This window comes from Cyanistes caeruleus, chromosome 1 (genome assembly GCF_971803275.1).
Source record: "Cyanistes caeruleus chromosome 1, bCyaCae1.hap1.1, whole genome shotgun sequence".
Classification (NCBI taxonomy): Eukaryota; Metazoa; Chordata; class Aves; order Passeriformes; family Paridae; genus Cyanistes; species Cyanistes caeruleus.
In genome coordinates this window covers 25,797,187-25,820,116 of record NC_141701.1, presented here as the reverse complement: position 1 = coordinate 25,820,116, position 22,930 = coordinate 25,797,187, and the positions used below count along the sequence as shown (strand labels likewise).

The 22,930-nt window shown below is 39.4% G+C and overlaps 2 long non-coding RNA genes across 2 annotated transcripts in view; one reads left to right on the top strand and one right to left on the bottom strand.

Moving 5' to 3' along the window:
• Positions 1–17,338, top strand: part of LOC147655397 (uncharacterized) — a 46,819-nt gene extending 29,481 nt beyond the window's left edge. Inside the window, exons 2-3 of the long non-coding RNA XR_015285067.1 lie at positions 15,458–15,572; positions 16,199–17,338. This is a non-coding gene — a long non-coding RNA (uncharacterized LOC147655397). The remainder of the gene's footprint in view (positions 1–15,457; positions 15,573–16,198) is intronic.
• Positions 15,401–17,803, bottom strand: LOC147655396 (uncharacterized). Its single transcript, XR_015285077.1, has 2 exons — positions 17,655–17,803; positions 15,401–17,257 (listed from the first exon to the last, which is right to left on the bottom strand). It is a non-coding gene; the product is annotated as an uncharacterized LOC147655396 (long non-coding RNA).
• Between the last annotated feature and the right edge of the window lie 5,127 nt (positions 17,804–22,930).

The window sequence follows — 22,930 nt, the reverse complement described above, 5'->3', positions numbered from 1 at the left end:
ACCTTGCAACCTACAACAGAACAATAAGTGTTGCAAAGAGAGAGGTGCATAAATTCAATCCCCTAGATAGCAAGTACATATTAGTTGCATGGTTATGAATTGGGTGTGTTTTATTTATAGAAAGCCTGGCCCCTGGACTGTCACCAAATGTAAGAGCAACCTGTTCTCTACGAATGCTAAGATGAAAAAATACAAAGTCAAAGTAGGGTATTGCTGTCCATTTACAGTCCAGGAAGTCCTTGCATCTGAGCCAGCACTGATTATTTTCAAGTGTCTTTTAACAATAAAAATAGACTCCCTAATTTTGATGTGAGGTTGCGATGTATGTTAGTAAGCATAACGAATATCAGAAGATTGTACTGAGCAATCTGTTCTCTGCCGAGCAGGACAGTAGTACATAATCAATTTAAGAGCTCAAGTACACTAAGTACAGTAGAGCTCAGTACCCTAAGCCACTAAACCAAGAAAATTTTGGTGAACCTGGTCTCTCAGACTGGACCTCTCCTCAAAGGGTTCTCATGGTGAGGTTATCCCTGCCAGGACAGGGCGCCACAGCTTTTCTCATAATGCAGGACACAAAACACCTTCCCCACAATCTGGAGAAATCTCTTCCTACACAGCTGGAAGTAAAAAAAAAATCCTCTGTTTTAAGCTGCTCAGCACACCTTCATGAGGCATATTTGGAAATATTACCTGCATGTGGGCAGGTCCCCATTCCTCTTTCCTGCGATGTAGTGCACAGGACACGTTTGTTCATCATCATCCAGCGGCAGATGTGAGAGAGTCACAGTGCACTGTGTGTCCTGCCAGGGCTTCCCAAACTGCCTATGGTCACCTGAGCATTTTTCATGACATAAGGGTTCCAAACAATCTGTTCAATGCAGATATTTCAAAGGTCTTTAAAATAAATAGCTGGGATTTGCACCATGCTATTCCTTCCATTAGATATCTTGTGTTCTCTAAAGTGAGATGGACATAAATTGTGGAGTGGAGCACATCTACAGGGTGCACCATGCCTGAGCTGCCCTCATACCTAACTCTCTCTGAAAGAAAGCCAAGGAGGGAACTAAGGTACAGTGGGTTTTATCAGTCAGGGGCTCTGGCAGCCTCAGCTCTGGACTGTCACACTGTAGTAACATAATATGCATGCTGCACACCAAATAGGTTTTTTGAAAAAAAAACCCAACAAAACAAAACAAAAAAAGTGTCCTCATAGGCATATCTTAGACTAAAACAAAAAAATAAACAGAATTCCCCTCCACATGGGCACTATCCTTTTAAAATTTTATTTCCTCAACCAAATATTGTAAAATTACCCCAAAATCTAGGACAAGCTGATGAGTGACTTCCCAGAAAAGGCTGTAACATTTCTGACTTCTCACACAATGAGGGAATAACCTTTCTGCTGGTAAATCATAGACTTATTTTTTGGTTCTTCAATTTTTTTTTAAAATTAATTTATATCTTGAATAATTAGTCAGATGGATGTTTTATTGTTGTCATTTTTCATTTATTTTTTTCTGTGGGATTTGCTCAAGAGTACCAATATTTTAATTGTCCTATACCAATGTCTAACTGATTGCTAAGTGTCAATGTCATATTATTAACCATCCCTAAGCAAATATTAAATTTAGGCTTTGCAAAATTTTATTCTTTACCTTCAAAGCAGCCACATTTGTGTTGAAGTGCAACATGTATGAAGGAGCAGAAAGAGCTCTCTTTTTCTTTTCATAACTCTTCAATTATTTACACTTAAGAGAAAATGCATTCTTGCAAAGATAACAGAAAGTTTTCAAAGAAAAAAAATCTGAGCAAAGCCTTTTCTCAGTATTTTAAATAATTTAGATTACAGAAAATGTTATATTTTTTCCTAGAAAAGATTTCTCTTCAGATAGGTGGGAATGATGATTAGCTTTGCAATGATAATGAGACCAGTAGTACAGTTCCTAAGGGTATGAAATGTTCACCTGCTTTTAGAGCACAGTGATTGCAGAAGAGTCATAAAACCTCCTAGATCTGTATATCCCAGTTAAGTTCACATGTCTCTCAGTAAATGTAGAACAATCTTTTAAAATCCCACTTCTGCTATCAGAACTAGGATTCTCCTGCCAATACCACACCACACCTCCCAAAATGATTTTTGCCTGAAGAAAAACTACACACAGTTTTTCCATCAGTTATGTGCATTAACTGAAGAGTGCTGAAAATCTCTGCTATCTTTTCTGGATCTGACATCTGCTACAGAATCTCACAGAATTCCAAAAGGGATGAGATTGGCAGGGATGACAGGAATAATCTGGCCCAGCACTCCTGCTCAAGCAAGGCCACCCAAAGATTTTTTTTGCAGGAGCATGTCCAGGCAACTATATCATATAACTGAATAACTGCAAGGATGGAGACTCCACAGGCTCTCTGAACAACCTGTGCCAGTGCTCAGTCACCCTGACTGTAAAGAAGTGCTTCTTGATGCTCGAGAGAGAATCCCCTGTGTTTCACCTTAGATGCTGCTATGTAGTGCTTCAGTCTCAAACCCAGCCTGAACACAGTCTGATTTGAGAGATTTATATTGCTGTTACACCAGGGAAATGATAGTGCTGTCTCTCCTGCTGCTGAGGAGGTCAGTTGTTTTATTGTTAGCACAATGATTGTAACTCACAGGGCCAAAAATATTGTTTGCTGTAGCATCTGTCTTATGCAGTCACATGGCCTACTGTAAAGGGACCAGGATATCTCAGCTCTTTACTCTTCTAAACTTCAAAACATTTCTGTGAAGTATGGAAACATTGTTATCTTTATTTTTAAGTGGAGGAAGCCAGAGATATGAGAAGGTAAATAATTTGTCAAAGGGTGCCCTTTAGTAGCTGCAGTAGAGGAAGGCACTGATCCCTCTTCCCAGAGACTTCCCTGCAGTCCTTGCTCACACAGAAGTTATGGCTCTTCTCCTCACCTGACAGTGATTATGTTCTTTACTGAAAAATATTTTATATAGTGCTGGCTGGACAAAAGCTTTCCCTTACCTATCTCCTCTGCTGTCATTGATGATGTATGTCACTATGGTTCACTGAGGACATACCTCACATGAGCCTGGTTTGCAGACAGAAGTCTTTTTTAACAAAATAATATTTCATTCTGAATTCTAAAGTCAAAACAGAATGTTGGTGATATTTACTTTTTATACCCAGACTATTTGAAGTAACATTCAAAGTTTTTCCTTTCTTATTTGCATGCATTATGTGCTTGTAAAAAGGGACTAAACAAAATATTGGTCCAGAAATAAATCCTTCCCTCTAGATAAGTTTCAGACGGGAGAAACTGAAATGAAATATTCTGAGCTGTATTCAGTGAAAGAGAACAAGCACATTCTAATCCAGTGAGTACTAGGTATGGGTACAGTGGAAAATTACAACTAGACTTTTGTTATGTTAAACTTGTACTTCCTTTGCTAGATAAAATATTACAATATCAGCTTTTCTTCTAGAAATGGTTGCACAGCAGCAGAAACTGTGTAAAGGGATGTAACAGGCTCCCTCTGCCTCAAGAGCAGACAACAACTATAACTATGGCAAGCATTATGTGAGCTGGGTTTTTTTGACAAGAACATTCTTCCTTCCAGTCTCCATCTTTATATTAAAAAATAAAATGATGGCATTAACAGGCACCTTCCTACTTCTAATTCCTAAGAACCATGTTAGACAAACTCTACTGCCTATTTGTCACTCCTAACCAGACAGCTCTCAGTGGAAATGAGTAAAACAACAGTGTTTTTATTGTGTTTTCTTTTCTCAGTGCCAATAGGTCAGAAAATATTTTTGCTGGAATATGAGACAAGTCAATTGTTCCTCTAACTTTGGCTTTCATAATCCAGAAGCTAGTCTGCTGATTATGATTAGCTGATTTTCAGTAGATTGGTTAGTGGTGGATTTCTTGGTTGCTATTATTTGGTGTTTTGCTTTTCCGGTCTTCCTTTGTCTAGATGCAGAGCTCTTCCTTCATTTGTCCCTTTCTGCCAGGGTCAGTCTCCCTTCTGTATGCTGGCACACAGGTTCTCCTGGAAGATGCACCCTGTCATAGTGGTGGGATTCTGGAGTGGTCAGTGCCCTCCAGTGAATGTTGTGATATGAAATATTTCTTAAGTTCTGGCATAAAATCTGTAGAAGATCTACAGTTTTGGCATATTAGAAAGTGTATCTGAGTTACACCTATAGGTTTCATCATTTTTATCAAGCCTGTAGAAACTGTGTTGGCATTCTTAAGCAGATGTTTACAAAACAAATATTTTCTGCCTTGAAAACTAACTTATCTTTAGATAAACATATACCTAAAATAATAATGCATTACTTAAGACACTTCCAAGCATTGCCTTTGTTTCATCCACTCAAAAGCAGAGTGCCAGTAATATACAGTAAGACACTTGCATATCTTTAGGATTTTGTTACCTGTATAAAATTCACAGAACTAGTATTATGTAGATTAAACAAAATGACAGGCTGGAATATAATTACCAATGAGGGGAAAAATGCCCTGTCTTCCTCTGTGAGACACATAACAGAGATTTATATATCTCCTAAATAATAGACAGCATCCATTGCAGAGTGCAGTTTTGGACTGTTTTCTTGGTTTTGAATCCTTATCCTAGGATAAACTAGTGCATTAACTTTGTTTTTTTCCCCTGACTGATTTCTCAGCTTCACTCATCAGGATGTAAGCTTGTTCCTTTCTTGGCTGTTTGTAGCAGAGGCAGGGTCTGACACCCCCACTTGCTCAACCTCTTCAGTGAGGGGGGAGGCACTGCTGGCTCCCAGCATGTCACCGAGTTTGTGCCAGCCCAACAGCTGATCAGGAGATCCCTGGAAAACTGTGGTAATGAATGAAATGGTGTGGAAGCCTCCATTTGAGGCACTTTGCTGTGCATGCTACAAGGTGACTGTGAGAAGATCTCCCTCTCCATCACCACCAAGCCTTTTGCTGGTGACCTGGAGGTCCAGGCTTCTACCAGAGCTGCAACACAGAAGCAGGTAGCAATATGTAAATATGTGTAAAGGGATTTATAGATGTATACAGTATTCCATCAGAAAACACAGGTGCTTCTTTTCCTCCAAATCTTCAGTATGCCCGTGCCTGTGGTCGCAGACACTCCCCAAAATGGCTGTGCATCATCATGAACACAGCTCTGTTTTCTGGCAAGCAGCTGAGCACAGCTTCCTTCCAAACACAACAAAACACCACCTTGGATCCACTCAGACTAAACTATTTTCCTTCTGGGATATCTCTGCTAAAGTCTTCTCATTCCACATCAGGTTCAAATCTGACTTGTCACGCTTTAAAGTCCATCCTTTAATTTTACATCTGCATACAACTCTTCTCATATCTCCTTCCCATCTTTAAGAGAGCAGAGACTGCACCTTCCATGTCTTTCCATGATCCTTCTCTTTTATACCTCCTACTGGAAGCTCTTCCCTCCACCAAACACTAACTTTCATATGATTTCTGTGAAACAATCTTTCCTATGTGCTTTGGTAACTCCTGTTTTCATGAGATAGTTGAGTATCTTCTAATGTGAAAGTTGTGTTTCTCATGCCATGCTCTCTAGTGGATTAAGCTAATAAAAATATAGAAGACAGAAGCAAATATTTAAGTGGCTTCCTTGTTATCTACCTTTTCCTTTCTAAAAAGAAAGCTTTTGATGTCCTTTGTTCTTTTAGTATCTTCTCAGACCTTCTGCAGTTCCCTATCCTTCAGCATGCTGGGATGATATTTCTACACCTCAAATAGCTACAACTGTATATTAGCTCTCACTTTCTTTTCCCATCTTTGTTAGTCCTTCCATCTCACACCTATCAAAACAATATTAATATCTCTTATGACAATAATTCTGTATCTAACCCACTGAGAAAACATTCTCCCTTGAATTCAAAAGCCCACTTCCTGCTTCCTTTGCTGTGTTTTGTGTTTGGTTGCTTGTTTTTGTTGGGACACAGTACTTCCACCTTCTCCCCTGAATGTTTTGACTAAATTTGATTTTCTTGAAACACAGTTTTAAAAGACACAGTGGTGCAGATGTAAAGAATGACACAGATTAGAGGCTGAGGGAGTAGACTATCATTTGTCTCACAGGACAGTAAGCATTTGGAACTGGGTGCATGCTGAGTACACTAGGGTGTGCTTTTTCTTTTCATTAAAAGGAAAGCTATTATCTGTATACTTGAGCAGGCATTTCTGCATATGCAGTGGGGAATATCACTGACACTGAGCTATCTTCAGGGAGAAACAATTAAAGACCTGCTGCTGGTGTATCCCAGCTCTATCCAGAACTGAGCAGACCCAAGCTTGTTAAAGTGCATAAACAAGTCTAGGTACAAGGCAGGTCCATATACCGACTCAAAGAGATATCAAGTATATATGGCTATTCTTACATGGGCACTGCAGAAACCCAGTAGAAGAAAGATAATCTAGAAAAATTGAAGTAACAGTATATAAATTACATGAGGGAACAGGAATTTAAAAATGGATTGCTCGAGCAAGGGTGGGATGTTATACATTAAGGAAATCATGGAAGGAAATGAGTGACTTTGATCAATGCACAACATTCTTTATCAAGATATTCATGGTAATTGGAAAGGATCCCCAGCAACTGCAACTTCAGACGACAGTGTGAAAATGCCCTATAATCACCCAGGGCAGAGACCATCCGGATTGTAACTGCTCAGGGAGTTAATAGAGAATCCAAAAAATGCAGAAAACATGCTAATGAACACAGGTCTCATTCTTCCCCACTTCCTTTTGCACCGTTGTTCCTCATGGAACATTATACTGAAGCCACATTTTTGCACATAGTAGGTGTTTTAAAGTTCCTGTTTCTTGGAGTGGCCAGCTAGAAAACTCATAAAAAGAGAAGCATGATTTGATGTAGTCCTCATGGGACCATCTCACACGTCCTAGTCTGGAGCATTATTAAACAACTATCTTGTAATGCTGACTTCAATATACTTATACCCAGAAGCCATGTAGAACAGAGGAAAGCTCCCTAAAGACCGGAAAAAAGCTCCTAGCCCCACAGTCCAGTATCACTTAGCTTCAAAATTGGGAACTGCATGAAGATGATATAGTTTCATCAAAGGAAATGAAAAAATCCTGGCTAGAGAATAAAACAATTCTATAGGTGTGAGGGAGATTACATAAAAGCATTAGATTAGAAGCTCACATATATAATTTTATCCAAACAAAGTTTTAAAAGTCATGAGAGACTGTGGTCATATAGCAGAAAAAATACATTTCTGGGTGTAAGGAATGTGGAAAAAATCTCCCAACTAGAAGAATCTGGCATGCTGAATGTAAAAACACTTCAAGACAGGACAGAAGATATTCAACAAGCAGCCAATTGTTCAATTTGCTATATGAATGTTAGTAACAAAACTTTTCCAGCCATATCAGAAATGGCATGTCTTTTAGAAAACTTGTGGGTACTGAAAGATAGCTGACTTGTAAAAAGATTGCTCAAAGAAGATAAAGAAGCAGCAGAAAAACTAAGTGCAATATTTCCATCAGCAGTCAGTTTGTCAAAGCCTGAGTCTGGTCTTACTCTCACATCCTTTCTCTACAGGAGAAAGTGTAGGGGAACAATCTCAGTCAGAGCAGTCAGCAAAAGATGTTTCAGGACAATTTTAAAAAAATCGATAGAGAACTGCCAGAGCTGATAGAATTTTCCCAGTGGGTCTTAGATAATTCAGATTTGAAATGTTCATGCTTTCAGTTGTGGTAGATAACATGTCACTTAAATTGGCCTCAGTACAAAAGGTAAGGAAGATAGCACATACAAGGCTAGTTTTTAATAAGAACTCCTGGGGAATCTTAGAAATTATGGGCTAGGAGGTTGTACTTTTGAACTGGGAATATTATACAAACTGTAAAAAATAACAATATGAACAGTATACATTCATTCATATGATTTAATAGGGCAGAATTAACATTGTTTTTGAAGGAAGATGCAATGAGTCTCAAGCCTGCTTCAGTACCTGGAGAACTCATTAAACTATTGCTTACCAATATTAAGGTGGTTTATTTACCAAGCATGGATTTCAGAAAGGCTTTTGATTATATACCTCTCCAAAAAGGTTTGAGAAAGTAGGTTTGTATGGGGTAAAAGGGAAGGCCCTCTGCAAAAATAATAGCTACACAAAAGATAAGCAAAGGATAGGAAGAAATGATGGGTTTCAAAAATACTTTCTTGGGACTTCTATTGATGAGTATTCTTTCACACTTGAGCCAGAAAAGAAATTACATAAATTGATCTCAAGACATAAGTATATGTAAGTTTTCTGACTTTATAAAATTATTTTGAGTGGTTTAAAATAAAACTGTTCAGAGAGAGCTGCAGATTATATTGAACTGAACAAATGTTGACAGCTGCAAAGAAATGCACTTAACAAAACATATCTGACATTGACTATTACTCAGTCAAAAGATGGATCTTAGATTTATTGTGGGTTGTTTTATGAAAATGTCATCTCAGTACTCCCTATAATTTAAAATGAAAACACAAGGTTAAGTACTATCAGGCAATACATAGAGATCTAGCTTTTAAATGTCATTATTGCAACAAACAAACTTGATCACATTCCTGCATTCTGGGTTTTGTTTATCTGCCCTCTAAGATAGTCACAGATGAGCAAGGAGAATGATCAGAGGTATGGCATGCCTTTCAAACAAGATGAACTTAAACCAGAGCACACTAAATGTAGTTTGTCTTCAACAGCTTCAAAACAAGCATGTCAAGCTTTGTCAACTGCACATCAAGCAAATTCATTGCCAAAAAAATGTTTTAGATACAAAAGTACAAATAAGTTCGTCAACAGATTAAATGAAAATAAAAAAAAGTGTCCAAAAAGTGTCAAAGATATACATGCCATGTCTTGCTCAGGAGGTCTCTCATCTGCTGCTGTCTGTGAGCAGAGAAGGTAACTAATGAAATGGTGCTTGTCTTCTTCTTATATCCAGTAAATAGCCAGTACCTGGAACCCAGGTAGAACCCTGGAACTCCTTGTCTGAACTGAGATCATCTATTCTTACATTTAAGGTGTGTGCAGAGAATCAAATTGTAGAGGACACATCTCTAGATGTGGCAGAAAAGGTTGTGGCAAGGTTTCTGTAATGAAAAATGGTAAAAATCCACACAACACTTCTGGGAGCAGGATTATCAGTGGGTCTAGCACTGGCTGGACATGCTGTTATTCCCTGTGTCCAGTGAAAAGTTATACAAAAATGTTCAGGCACACAAGTGGTAGCACACAGTTGTGTAGATTATTCCTCCTAGAAACATAACAGCATTTGGTTAGTCACTATTTTGACTATATTCAGTCCATTGTATTTAAATAGCTGCTGCTCTAATCCCTTTATGCTAATATTTGCTGCTTGACATTCCTGCTCCTCATTAAATATGAAGGCTGAGAAACACCTGCCACTAAACCTTCCTTTCCTTTTTTGAAAATGTTTCTGTAGAAGGCTTATCAAGGCTTATAATCTGTTAGATTTCTAAAACTCCTTCTGAGTTTGCTCATTTTTAAATGAAAAAAACCAACATTCAGGCCTTCTGAATACCCACTTTATACATTCATAAACATTCCCAGCCCAAAATCAATCCTGGACCATAATCAGTTTACTTCTTTTCTCAGCCATGGACAATTTTTTCAGATTCATAAATGTCAACATTCTGTATGATGATTAAAACTCTTGATGGATCTGAAAGTCTCAGCCACAGACTGCAACATGGAAGTTATTGCCAAGATTTATTTTTATTCGCCTCATTACACTGGCCCCAGTTTTTATCTTGTGATTGAGTAGTTAATTCCTGCCAAGCCACAGGTCATTCATTCCTTTTTCCTCATCTGCAGGCATTTTCTGTTTGCAGGAAGAGGGGCCATGTCTTTAACTGTGGCTCTCACTCAAGGAAAGCCTCACACAGTGCACACTGATCCCCAGAGACAGGTGCTCTACCCAGGTGATCTCCTAAGTGCTGGTAGCTTCCTACAGAGACGGAGTAGCTTTTCACATTTTCAATTAAAAGTTTGCTGATGAAAGGGCTCAGCTGCCTCTGAGATCTTGAGGGCTAAGAACAGCTCACCTCTGAAGAAGGGAGCTGTGTGAGCACTGCTGTTCATCACCTGCTCAGACAGTCCCCATTGACACTGCAATTTTCTGACCTCAGTTTCAAAGTTCAGATCAAGGAATAAGTCCTGGACTTAACTTTCTATTTCGTCTTAGGCTTCTATAAATACGCCAGCTTTGCAAATGTAAGCAGTACAGTCATGCCAAATGCTTTCACAAAGAACATTATCTTCTGCTCTTTTTCAACTATTAAAAATTATTTTCTTTTGTTTTATTTCATAAAATAGCACGTTTATTTTTAAAATGACTACAATAAGAAAACATCTCCATATGTATATAACGCTGGTCTTCTAGAAACATTCAGGAATAAAACCATACTGAGCTCTAGCCTGGTTTCAGTGACTGCCCAATGTTCATGCCTCCCTCCTGCTGAAGCAATGCCTGAGAGCCATTTATTCCCTTGCTAGGTGCAGCACCTCCCTTTACTGACTTGGTGGCCCTTATTCTTCAGAATGTGTAACTATCTGCTCTGTAGAGCAGTTGCACAAGGGACAAATGAGAGCATCACTCTCTGGCTCCCAGGGTGTCATGCTTCCCACCCAGGGTACCTACTGCGAGGTGACAAATGGTGGGAGGGAATCGAACCTCGTACCCTTTGCTGTGCTGTGGGCAGTCTGGCACACCTGGCAGGTGTGGTGAGGAGCTTTCCCCAGCCACTCTTTGGAGAACTCTGTCCCCTCTGCCTTTGCTCAGAAACACGAAGTTTTACCCAAATTCCTATTAATCTATAGTTACTTGGGACACACAAATCAGTTGAAAAAGAAGATTCTGCAGGGTTTACATTTTTCTGGGGGAGCATTTTGGTAGCCACCAACTTGCTGCAAATGCTGCAGCCGCTGCCACACATCTTCCTTTGGGACCAGGCAGGAGAAGAGCAGGTGGAGTTGCTCATTAGGCTGATGACTTTCCAAGGCAGGAAAAGCAAGAGATCCCTCAGTGACCTGGCACCGCAAATCCCCCACCTAGTGTGTGTGTTTCCGGATTATGTCTGAAGCAGGTAAAGCTCCACTGCACAGGTGCCAGCACAGGTTGGTATTGTGGCTGCAGATTACAAGGTTATGCAATCCTTGCTGGCACTATTTTTATGATGTGAACTAGAATTTGACTCTGGCAGTCTGAAAGACCGCAGCGTAGCACAGTGGTGTAACTTTTGGTTGCTTAGCTCCCTATAGCTCTGTTTAGCAGACGTGTATAAATTGCCATGAACAAATAGACTTATAAAACTATCACCAGCAAATTAATGATTCTCTGCCTCTTGCCATGAGAGCATTAAGAAGTTTTTTAGATACACAGAAAAAAAAAAGTCCCTCTTTCACGAGAGATGAATGGAATTTTCTAAAGCATTGGTCAGCACTCTTGCATATTTATTGATACATCTGGCATGTGAGTATTTATAGGCATTCTGTACATGTATACAAACATGTTGTATGAAAGATATTTCAAATCTGACATGCATGATACCTAAAACACTTATGTTGAGCTTATAGACAGATAATATTTTATTGAAGGCAAAATATTCTGCACTGAGCTGTACCTCTCTCAAAAAGGTTTCTACTTTCGCTTTGAAAGCAAAATAATCTCAAATGAAACCCTGGATATTGCTAACACCATCCCCTTATATTTTCCTTAGGGAAAATGTGAAAACTATCCTTCTAATCCCACAGGTCTTAAGAATCAATGCCTGAAAATACTCACTGACAAGCACGTCAAAGGCTGGGGTCAGCCGCTGTACTGCCTGTATCAGGCACCCGACAGACTCCAAGACTCGAAGGCACAGTCACAACAGTTTCTTGAGGAATAAATGGTTTGAGCCGTGCCCCTTCCACCTGTCCCAAGTATTCCCTGACCACTCAAAAGAGACATGAAAGGAGCAGTCCCCAGAAGCTCACACAGCTCGAGCTGTGAGTTATAAACAACAAAGATTTGCCACAAAACCATTCAGAGAAATACTGATGAACTTCCTTTATTTTTTACTGTTTGTTAGAGGTCGACTTACCAGAGACCTTGCAAGTCTTAAATAAGAATTTCAAGGATTTCAAAGTTAAACAGTGAAAGTTTAAACAATTTTTAAAAGAAAATACATTTATTTGTTTAATGTTCTTGACCTCACAAGGTGTCAGTTTTAAAAACAGGAACAATATTTTTGTAGAATTCTAATTTCTGGGACCAAAAGTTTTGAATTTGAAGACCTGGATGATTCTGGATGACCTGGAAGATCTGAAAGATTCTGAATTAATTTATTGAGAAGGTTAAATATAAATAAATAAATAAAACTAAATTTAAAAAAGCCATTGTGACAGCTTGTTGGGTGTTCCAATGTGAAGCTGGTCCTGGAAGTTTCTGTGATGGAGGATAAAATGAATATGTCTGGTGCTGGTGTTCATTTGTACAGCCTCTGTCCTGTAAGTAAATTAGCAAGTTTTTTCTGTGATAGATAGGGATGCAAATGTGGGGAAGAGAAGGTGGTGCAGGTATGGAAGGAGTCTTTGGAGACCAAGAAAGCTATAGAAGATGTAAAGACATTTCTCCCATCATGGGTCTCATAGAAAGATCACACAAATTAGCACTCCTCACAGAGGAGCAAAATGAAGCTGTAAGAGAAGCTGAAGGGGGTCTGCCTCTCTGACTGTGCTCCTGACAGAAATTGCAGCCTCATGACACCTAGAAATTTCCTAATATTAGAAGAGGGCTGCAAATCAAGGTAGTAATTTCAGACAAGTCAAAGCTCATACCGGAGCTTTTTCTGTTGCACTGCCTCTGAGAGGAGCTTTCTTTAATCGCATTATGGTAAACCCAGCATCAGGTCTTTCCCTTATGTTGTTTTGACCAGAAGGGAACTGGCATGAAGACTGTAGCTATATTAACGAATTAACCTGCAGTAGAAGTGCGCTCAGACCATTGATGTTTGCCCTGGTTGTCAGCATGCCTTTGTTCTGCAACAACCAGCACTTTCTGAAACATCTCCCCAGCCTGGATTTGGCATTAGCCCAGGACCAATCCTAAGAGAAAACGTGAAGATATTTCTGCAATTTTTTGTTCTTCAAAACACAACCCAAAACTACAGAAATCTTTTCTCTGCCTCTGATTCTCTGCCTGTCTTTGTGTTATTTTTGACTGCTGTCATCAGTTATATTAAATAGCTATTATCCCCATAAGCATTCTGCAGATGCCAGATAGAAATGAGCTGTTAAATATCAGCCATTACTGCATAGTTCTGTTAGATTCTTTATTCTGGACCTTCTGCAAGTCTGATGGATAACTAGACACAAAGTTATCCATAAGTGCCATCCTACCAATGCCTCTTAACAGCATCTTACTTTGGAATCTACTTTTTACTGCATTATCACAATTTCTTAAAAACGTCATTGAGTTCTATTTGTTTCTCTGTTCCCTTTTTCCTCTCAAAAAGAAGTATTCCAGCTTTATTTAAGGCTTTAGACCAGAGGTCAAGCTGCTTGGGGAGGCCTCAGACAGACTTGGATGAGATTTTGCAGCACCTGTGGGCAGTGAGCTGTGTGGGTGGGCTGCCAGCAGGAGGAACTTGGCACAGAGCAGCTGTGGGACTGCACCGCCTCTGCCCCGTACACCAAAGCACACCTGACTGCTCACTTATTGACCTATTGTATTTCACTTCTGGACACACTTTGGATTACTTCAGGTGGTCTGGAGATGCCTGTGGAACAGGGAAAGGACTCAAAAAATAATTATTTTTTTTCCTCTCAGTAGGCCTGTGCCTAAAAAGGTGCTATTAAGCACAAACTCTAAAAATATTCAAATTAGCAAAATATACACTGACAGAAATTCATATATCATGTCCTCAAGCCACCAAAATATTCAGTACATAACTTACAAAATTACGTGTTCAAAGGTCTGCCAAATTCACACATGTAAAAAATAAAGCTGACTGATTATGAACAGCACTAAACAACTTTACATTCTGTCTCATTCAGCAAGTAGATTCAATTTTGAGGGTAAAATGGGAGAGGCTGACCAAAATAATATTCAGGTTAATTCTCCTTCAGGGATGCTATGGCATTGGTTGCAATTGTTGTGCTGAAGACAAAATGAGGCAGTTATTTCTGAGTGTGAGGTCCATCTCCAGTAGCACCAGGCAGGGTGGGTACCACTGCCACAGCTGGGAGTCTTCCCCAAGCAATGCTCACAAGTTCCTCACAAGAGCAGGGTAGTCCATAGGCATTTACCATGAGAACTGTAGCTCTGTCCTTGTCACAGAAAGCAGTTCCCTGCCCCACAATGACTGTGAAGTTGCTGTTCTCATGTACTGCTGTGGGGGTATTTATCAGCCAAGTCGAAGAACAGTACCTGAAGAGTTACAGTAACACACTAAACTCATTGCTAGATGTGAGAACTCCAATCACAGGCACATCTTTATACCTTTAATTGCAGACCTCAGAAATTGTCCACTCTTTTTAAGCCCTTTCAATGCATACTGAATGAAATCAACTAGACAGTAAAATGATGAGTACACTCTGGTACGATGCTGGTTGTTGATGCTCATTCCTTAGGTTAGAAACCCACCTGGTAGCAGCCATCAGCCTCCTTTTTTCCAGGTCACAGACTCAAGAGAAATTCAGCATATGAGGAGTGCTGTGGGCAAACATCATGACCTCAAAGTTGTATCATTCAATCCAGATGCAGTAGAAGACACTATGATTCATAAACAAATCCACAGGTGCTTACACCCCTGTAACTGAGAGGTTTTGTGATCCTAAGGCTGGGATGGCAGTGCCTGTGGGACTGAGGAGGGGATGCCCTCCCTCAGGTATGACAGGGGATGACAGGGATTATGTATATATAACATATATATAATATAATATATAATAATAAATAATAAATAAATAAAATAAAAAAAATAAGTATCTCAGTGGAACACTGGGCAAAGAATTTCTGACAGTTTTTAAGTTTCTGCTTAAAAACATTTCCTGATTACTTAAAATTTATCTTTGATATGCACAAATAGCACAGCTTTCTTTGAAGGTGTATCTGAAGTACACCTCAATGCCCATGTGAACCCTGTCCTACATGGGTAGATCTATTCTTTAGGAGTGTGTGTAGTTTGAAATCTTGGCCTGGATTTTCAGGCTCCAGAACCAAGCTTCTCCCTTTATTCAGGATGTAGTATAAGAGTTTCAGGTTACACAAATTCATATCTGCTTAAAAACATATTAAAACCAAAGTCATCACATAAATCAAGGTTAAACTAAGACAGAAATCTGTCTGGCAGGTGAAAGACTGCTGCTTTATTTACTAAGCCTTATAATCTTTTAACTTGCAGTTCACTGCCAAAGAAGATTATGGAAGAACTCCAGCCCATATCCAAGTGTTACAAGTCTATATTTGTCTTCTATAATGAAGGTTGAAAAAGATTGCCAAATGTGGAAGATTACCAAGTAGGTTGATAGACAAGGAATAGAGATGCATTTTGGAAGATGTCAGAATCTCTGCATTCATCAGTATCAGCACAAACCTTTTCCAATCTCTTTCATATCATGCTATGTCTGAGCTGTCTGAAGTCAGAGAGTGCTGCTCAAATGGTTTAAATGCAGATTTGGATTTTCAGAGTTTGATGATAGGACACTTTGAACAATCTATTTTTATTCCTTCATTAATAATTACATTGGTTGGTATAGACACCTGGGTCTCTGTGGACTCTTCAGTAGTTCATTGACTGGGCTCAGGCCTGGGTGTCCTTTTGCCTGTGTTCAGTGATCAAAACTTGTGTGAGAAGAGCTGGAAAAAGGTGGAAGTCTAGCCCACAATCTACATGTAATCTACTGCCCTTTTGGTAGAAACAAAATGACAGTAGAAGTCCTTGAAGTCCCCCAAAGGCGATTCCTGTAACTGGATTATGGTGTGGGCTCAGTATTTTAGAGTGGACTATGGCAGGCTGAGGTAATAGAGAAGGGTAAATTGCTGGCAGAGCAAGTTGACTCAGCATTACCTCTAAAACAGCCAGTCAGCTCAGACTAATGCATTTTCTGAGAAAAATCACTGTGTTTTTTATAATTATTTTTAGGAGTGCAAGCATGGTGGACCTGCTGCTGTTTGTAACCATGAGGAGGAATGACTGACCATCCTCTGCAAGGTGCAAAGGATGCAATTACATGTCCCTACATGTACTCTCACAAAAGTATTCTGTGGGCTAGAAAGGAAACTTAGGGATAGGTTGGGAAAGGATTACAGCAAGTATTACTGGTAGCTGGGAAATATATGATGTTAGCCCCTAAAAAAGGTCTTTTCCTCTTTTGCTGTATTTTCACTATAAATGCACAAGTAAAAAAATAAACCTGAAATAATTACAGAAATTAGAAAATGGAAAATTGCTTAGGATTACTGTTCAAAGCTTGATCCACCTATTCATGTGGGCTTGAAGAACTGTGATCATCTCACAAGAAATCCATCTTGTTAAATCAAATTTAAACACCCTAAATATTCAGATATCACTTTACTATCACGTTTCGTGAGATATTTCTAATCCTGTGTAAAATGCTTTAAAATATTGATAAATAATTTAGAGTACACAAAAGTTGCAAGGTATACCATGTTAATAAGGGAAAGGTGGGTGACTTGGAAAAATGTGTCACATCAATCCTTGTTCCCTACGATTGCAGTAGAATCAAATACATTGGAAGTTTATAACAATACACCTTCCCATCTTGATGCCTCTAGAATATTAGTTTTAATAGCAGGAAGCCCTGTCAGAACAAATATCTGCTTCATGCAGAAAAAAAGACATTGCCCAGATACCTTATAACACATTGATTGAAAACTTATTTCCTCTTTTACTTGCAAGTATCAGACAAGGGAATATTTCCCACTTCAGCCAAGAGTGGCGGAAATTTAATTCCTTCATCTGATTGTCCAATTCTCCACCCAACCTTGAGGCAAGTCGAAACCTTGGCAGTGAAGCCGAGGAAAAGGATGGGAGCTGGAGCCAGGCTGCCAAGCAGTGCCATCTAGGGGCAAGCCACCGGGACAATGTCTTCTGCTTTACTCAACCTAAGGTGGCCAGACCTGCAGCTGTAGGATAAAAATCTTGTGCCCCTGGTCTGATTTTCCAGCTCTGCAGGATGGCCTAAAAAGACATAAAATACCACTCAGTCCTTACAACCTCACAACCTCACCTGCATGAAGTCCAATAAAGTACTCTGTAGTACTTTAGTGTCGTAATTAATGATGCTGTTGTTTGTTACTAGTTATTTGCTTTTACTCTTTTTAATCCTGTGTCTGTAATAAAACTGTGCTTTGATTAACACATGGGATAGATCAACAAAGCCAGAGAGGATTTTGGTTGAAGTTGGTGTTACTGGCCATACAGGTAGAAAAGCAATAAAAAAAGAGATATATTAGGGACATTCAGGAATTAAGTGATGGCAAAGGTCACAGGCAGTCAACAGAGATGCTCTTATAATGTATTTTTGTACCTGACTTCCTCAAAAATTAGGTCAGTATTTGGGATAAGATCCTGCTACCTTGTGAGGTGAAATGATGGACTTTCTGGTCCTTAGATCACAGCAGCAAGCAGGAGCCCAACACCCAGATGAGATTAACTGGGAGAGTGCAGTCCTTCCATTGCCTCTCCTGGAAAGGATGGCTTTCTGCAAGACCCAGATCCCAGCACCTGCACAGACATGGTGTGGAGTAAGACAATAAAATATTAATTTTTCACGATGTGAAGCTTCTTTAGGCAGATGGGTGAATGCTGTAGTGTGTGCTGGGAGGAGGAGAGTTATTGCAATAATCAGGACTTTATGCAGCTACCTACTCTGTTTCTTAATTTGCAACATAAATAACACAAAGCTGCAAAGATGCTGACATGTTTAATGCAAAAAGCAACATTTGTTAGGGTCTAGTAGCACGACTATACAAGCCACAGCTGAAATGATGGTTCTTTCACTTGAGAAAGTGTGTCAAGATGCAGAAAAGATCAGTGCCCTAGGGAGCCTTTGATCTTGACATGAAAGAGAGGTTAGAGAAATGCTGTAAACTCCCTCTTGCAACAATGAATTAATGTAAGAAGAAATTAAGTGAGTAACCCAAGATTATTTAGAAAAGCCTATGTCAGAGCCAGGAAACAAACTGAAATAAGAAAGCAGAACAAAATACAGACTTGATGGATTGAAGAATTCAGACCAGAAACTAGGGGGCAACTAATTTAAGCGCTGGAAGAGCTGACTGAGGTATGTGGGTCTTGGATTCACGATCGTGTTCAGATGCATGACTCTTGGATAGGAAGCCTTTCACCGATGCTGTGACTCCCCAGGAAGCTACAGCCAGGGGTAAACATCATTCCTTGGGTGCAGAGGCACACAGGTGTCAACCCCTTGTTGTTCTGCACATCAACAAGGTCTCTGGTCTGTGCTGGACAGGAGTTTGTGCCAGTTTATCATGATTGCTACCTTAGCCTTGAGGAACCACAAATCTGTCCTCTGTCATAACAATTCTGGATGACTCTTCCCAGAATATTAAACATGCTGAAAACCAGCCAGTCACTGAGCAGCCTAATGATGAATCAGGTACTTACTGCTAAAAATCTTGACCAGTTCTTGCAGCAGACAGAAGCGACCACAGCTACCCCTTCACTTCACTCCTTGGAATTGGTGATACAGTGCCCCAGAACCATTTCTGACCTCATGTGGACGTGAGGATTGACTAGGATTCTACAGGTAAAAAGCAGACTGGCAACTTTTGCGAATTCCTGCTTTGTACTGCTATGAATAACTACAGAGGGTGCAGAGGAGTTTGGAATGGAAAAGCTGATATTCTGAAATAAAGTGAGCTGTATTTGGGCTAGTCTGTGCAGGGCATTTGCATGCCAGGCACACATCGTGGTGCCTGCTGCTCCTGCTGTGGGAAGCACAGCTGCTCCTACTGCACCTCACCACCTTTTCTCCCTCCAAATCCTTGCTGGCTGGAAGGAAGTACTGCTTTGGTATTAATGTGTAGAAATCTGGGCCTGCAATACAGAAGCTCACTGAGATTATCACAGCTGTTCCTCCCTGCATTAAAGTACATTATGATAGGCCACTAGGTCCTCTGTCCTAGGTCCTTTTCAGGCTAGGTTCCCCAGCCTGAACTCCTGCATCACCTACCAAAAGAGGAAATCCCACCATGTTTAAGTAATATTTGTAATGCCTGCTTGTGTGTTTTGGAGACTCTTCACAATATGAAAGTGCATTGAATGATTCACTATAGGTGTTAACTGTAATTCTATTATACTTTTCAAAGAACAGTAAATGCTGACCAGTGTAGAATATATTTATAGGTAGTGTGCTGTTTCTTGCTCTTTCTACTTAACTGCTGACTTAAGTAATAAAAGGTGTAGGGAAAAATCATTGAAAAATATTAGGAGGATATTTGAATTCAGAGACAGACAGTCTGTGGATCTTGGCTTCTGAAAGAAGTTGATTTTGGAATTATTTTTCTGTTTGGTGTCAGACTAAAAAAACTTTCCCTGGAGTAATCAAAAGAAGGAACTAGAATTTGCAGCCCCTCATCTGAGTCAAAGGAGATCACGCTGAGTTACTGTTGTGTCTTTTGAAGCTTCTGTTGAATTGCAGCAACCTGAAAATCTTTAACCTTAAGTCAACGCAAACTTCACATCCAGGTGAATGCCTGCTCTTCTGAAATGCATCTGAAGAGACTCTGCCTCCTCTGCTAGGGGTAACACACATTCTACAGCAAAAGATAGCAAAAAAGAAACACAAAGAAAGGAAAACTTCTGTTTCAGTTAAAGATTTTGGTGGCATTGTTCCTGGTTACATTGCAAGTCACTTATGGGCTTACTGAAGGAACCAGACTCCTGTAGAGGGGGAAAAGAGATAAAATGAAGAAGAGGAAAAATGAAAAAGAAAACATTTGCAAGTGTCCTGCTACAAGGGACCTGTCTCCAGAGATATATGGATATGTGGTCTCAGAAACGAGGCAGTGCCAAGCCTACTCCAACTCATCATTTGAACCAAGAAAATTTGTCAGGACTGTAAAGAGAATAATGACTTCAATGTACAGAGCAGGCTGTGACTGTAGTCTGTTGAGACCTGTTTCTTTTGGAAGGAATAAAGAGGAAGGGCAGTAAGTGTTTCACCTGATGATGTATGGTTATCAACAGTTGTTGATTAATAGATGTTTGTGATATGTTAGACTATGCTTAGATCAGTATCTCTCAAGAATATACTTCAAATAGCACCTTATAATTGAATTTAAATCAGATGCTCTGTTAGCTTATTTTGTCATTTTTAACATTTTGACTTATGCAGAAAAGTTAACACTTATTAGCAGCTAGGTATGTAGGAACAGTGTGCATTTCAGATTGGAGAATCTGTTGTGCTATAAATGAAAAATGAAATTGAATCATTCTTAATGGGCTTGACAGCTCACTTGGTAAGAGATTTGGTATTAATACAGACTTAAATGCTCTGAAGCTTCGACATAGCTTAACAAGCCTTAAAGCTCATCTCTCTCACCATAGTGTTAGTCTTCTCAGTTTAGGTCAGTCTCTCCCAGGGATTGTGAAAGAGGAAATCATAGCTGGATAATTAAAGTATTAAAAGTCTTAGCACAATAGCAAAAATGGGATTAGAGCAAACATTGACAACTTCAGACAAAAAAGTCCTAGAACCACCCGGTCCTAGTGAAAAGGAGACCTAAATTTTTATATCCTGTATTTTGAGCTATGCTTAACCCAGGGGACCCAGGGAGATCTCATCCTACCTTATTTCCCCCCAGATACATCTTGGCACCATGTAGAAGTAACTGCACTGAACTCTCCAAATCACCCTCCTCAATCCTTTCCATGGGCTGGAAATTCAGAGGAAGCAGGGTAGGGAGGGCAGTGTGTGGTCCCACAGGCAGGATGAGCAGGAAATGCACTGCATGGGCACTTACTGCCCCTCACATCTGCCACTGATGGGCAAGGCAGCATCCTCCTGCCAGCACAGCTGCCTTACATCTTCATATATCCCTCTTCATTTACAGCCTGATCAGTGAGAGTTTGGTGTCATTTTAAGCTACCCAATGCCATTCTGGCACATCAGGGCCAGGGAATAGTCTCTCTGCCCCAGCAATTGAGACAGGTTTATCAGGGTTACAGCATCTGAGGAGCGCAGAACTGCTTCTGCTACTGTGATCCCTGTTCCCAAAAAGAACTAAGGATTTCTATCAGGCACTTCACTAAGCAATCTGAACTCGAATGTGCATACAGCTCCAAGAAAAACATTCTTTATTGTTACAAAGGTGTGCTTGGAAATGGCACAAATACAAGATAAATAGAGATAAAAAACATGTCAGCTGATATACTTATTGATTGTCTCTTTTTGCAGTGATGTGACATTTGTTGAAAGTATTTGATCATGGTGGAACTGCACAGAGCTTTTTCCTATTTCAAACCTTGCACCTTAATGTTACAACTTTGTGTGTGTTACAAATACCTTAAAAAGAGTAGAAAATTCTTTCATTCCTGTTTCATAACAAGAAGGTCTCAAAGACACTTCATAAATTTGAAGGAAGGACACATATAAAATATATTGGGAATATACTGAGATAAAAATTATCATTAATAATCATATTATGTATAAACTTTATAGAATTATATGTATATACTATAGAATATATAACATATACTACAAAACATGTATGTACATGTGCTTATCTATAAATTACACCAAAGCCTGGCATGAGTTAGACAAGATGTGACCTAAGGATCCAGATTTCCTCATACATACCTACTTTGATGTCTTGAATGTTGAAAAGTACCTCCACTGTAGTGGCTGCTGTCAGATAGAAAAATCTGGTCTCTTTGGACCTCTTTGGCTGAGGATTACTCTATCTTGCATATTCTGCTGATGTGCAAAAAGTACTGCTAAAATGTTAAATTCAACCAAAAGGACATGCCTTGGATATTGCAAAAAAGAAGCACTTACTCGAAGTGTTCTCAAGACAATTTATATATTAGTGTCTCTGGTAATAAAGTTCTCTGAACTACTTTCTGCCATGATATCAACAAGCAGAACAAGAGTGCTTGTGCAGCCTTCATTGCTTTAGTGCTTTGGAAGCAATGAAATACTGTCCTAGCAGAATTTTGCTTTGAGCTGTGTAACATCCACAGAGCAAGAGACAAATATGATTATATTTAGTTATCAAAGCAAATGGTATTTATATATTGTACACAAGTCATGGGCTAGGAAGTCTCGATGCAAACATAAGTAGATTATGATAAAAACGTGTCTAGCAGCCATATGCCCTCTAGATCTTACATTTGAATAACAGGTTTAAAGCAAGGACATATTTTTTTTCTGTGAAACAACCTGATACTATGCCTAATACTTGCCAAAGATCCATATCCCATAACAGTGTATACATCTCAGCATCAAATTCATAATGAGTTATTGAATGAACTATGGCATAACTTTTAGAAATATACTTAACCCTGAATTAAGCCTTTCAGTGGTGGAGAACACGTCATCTGTTAGTTGTAATCATAGGCAGAAGAACAAAGGCTTTGTTTCCAGACTTCATTTATATTTTACTTTTCATCACTGAATCTCACTGTGCCTTATTCTTCTGAACAGAAGACCTGTTTACAATCAAAGATCTATTCCCCAGATAGATATCTTCAGGCAGAAAGCAAGTAATTAATTTCTCCTGAAAAAACACTGTATTTCTCTCTCAGGCCTGGGTGCCACATGGGAAATAATTTTGCAACTCTTTTTTAAACCCTTTCAGTTTTCACTGTGGTCTAGACAATGTAGGG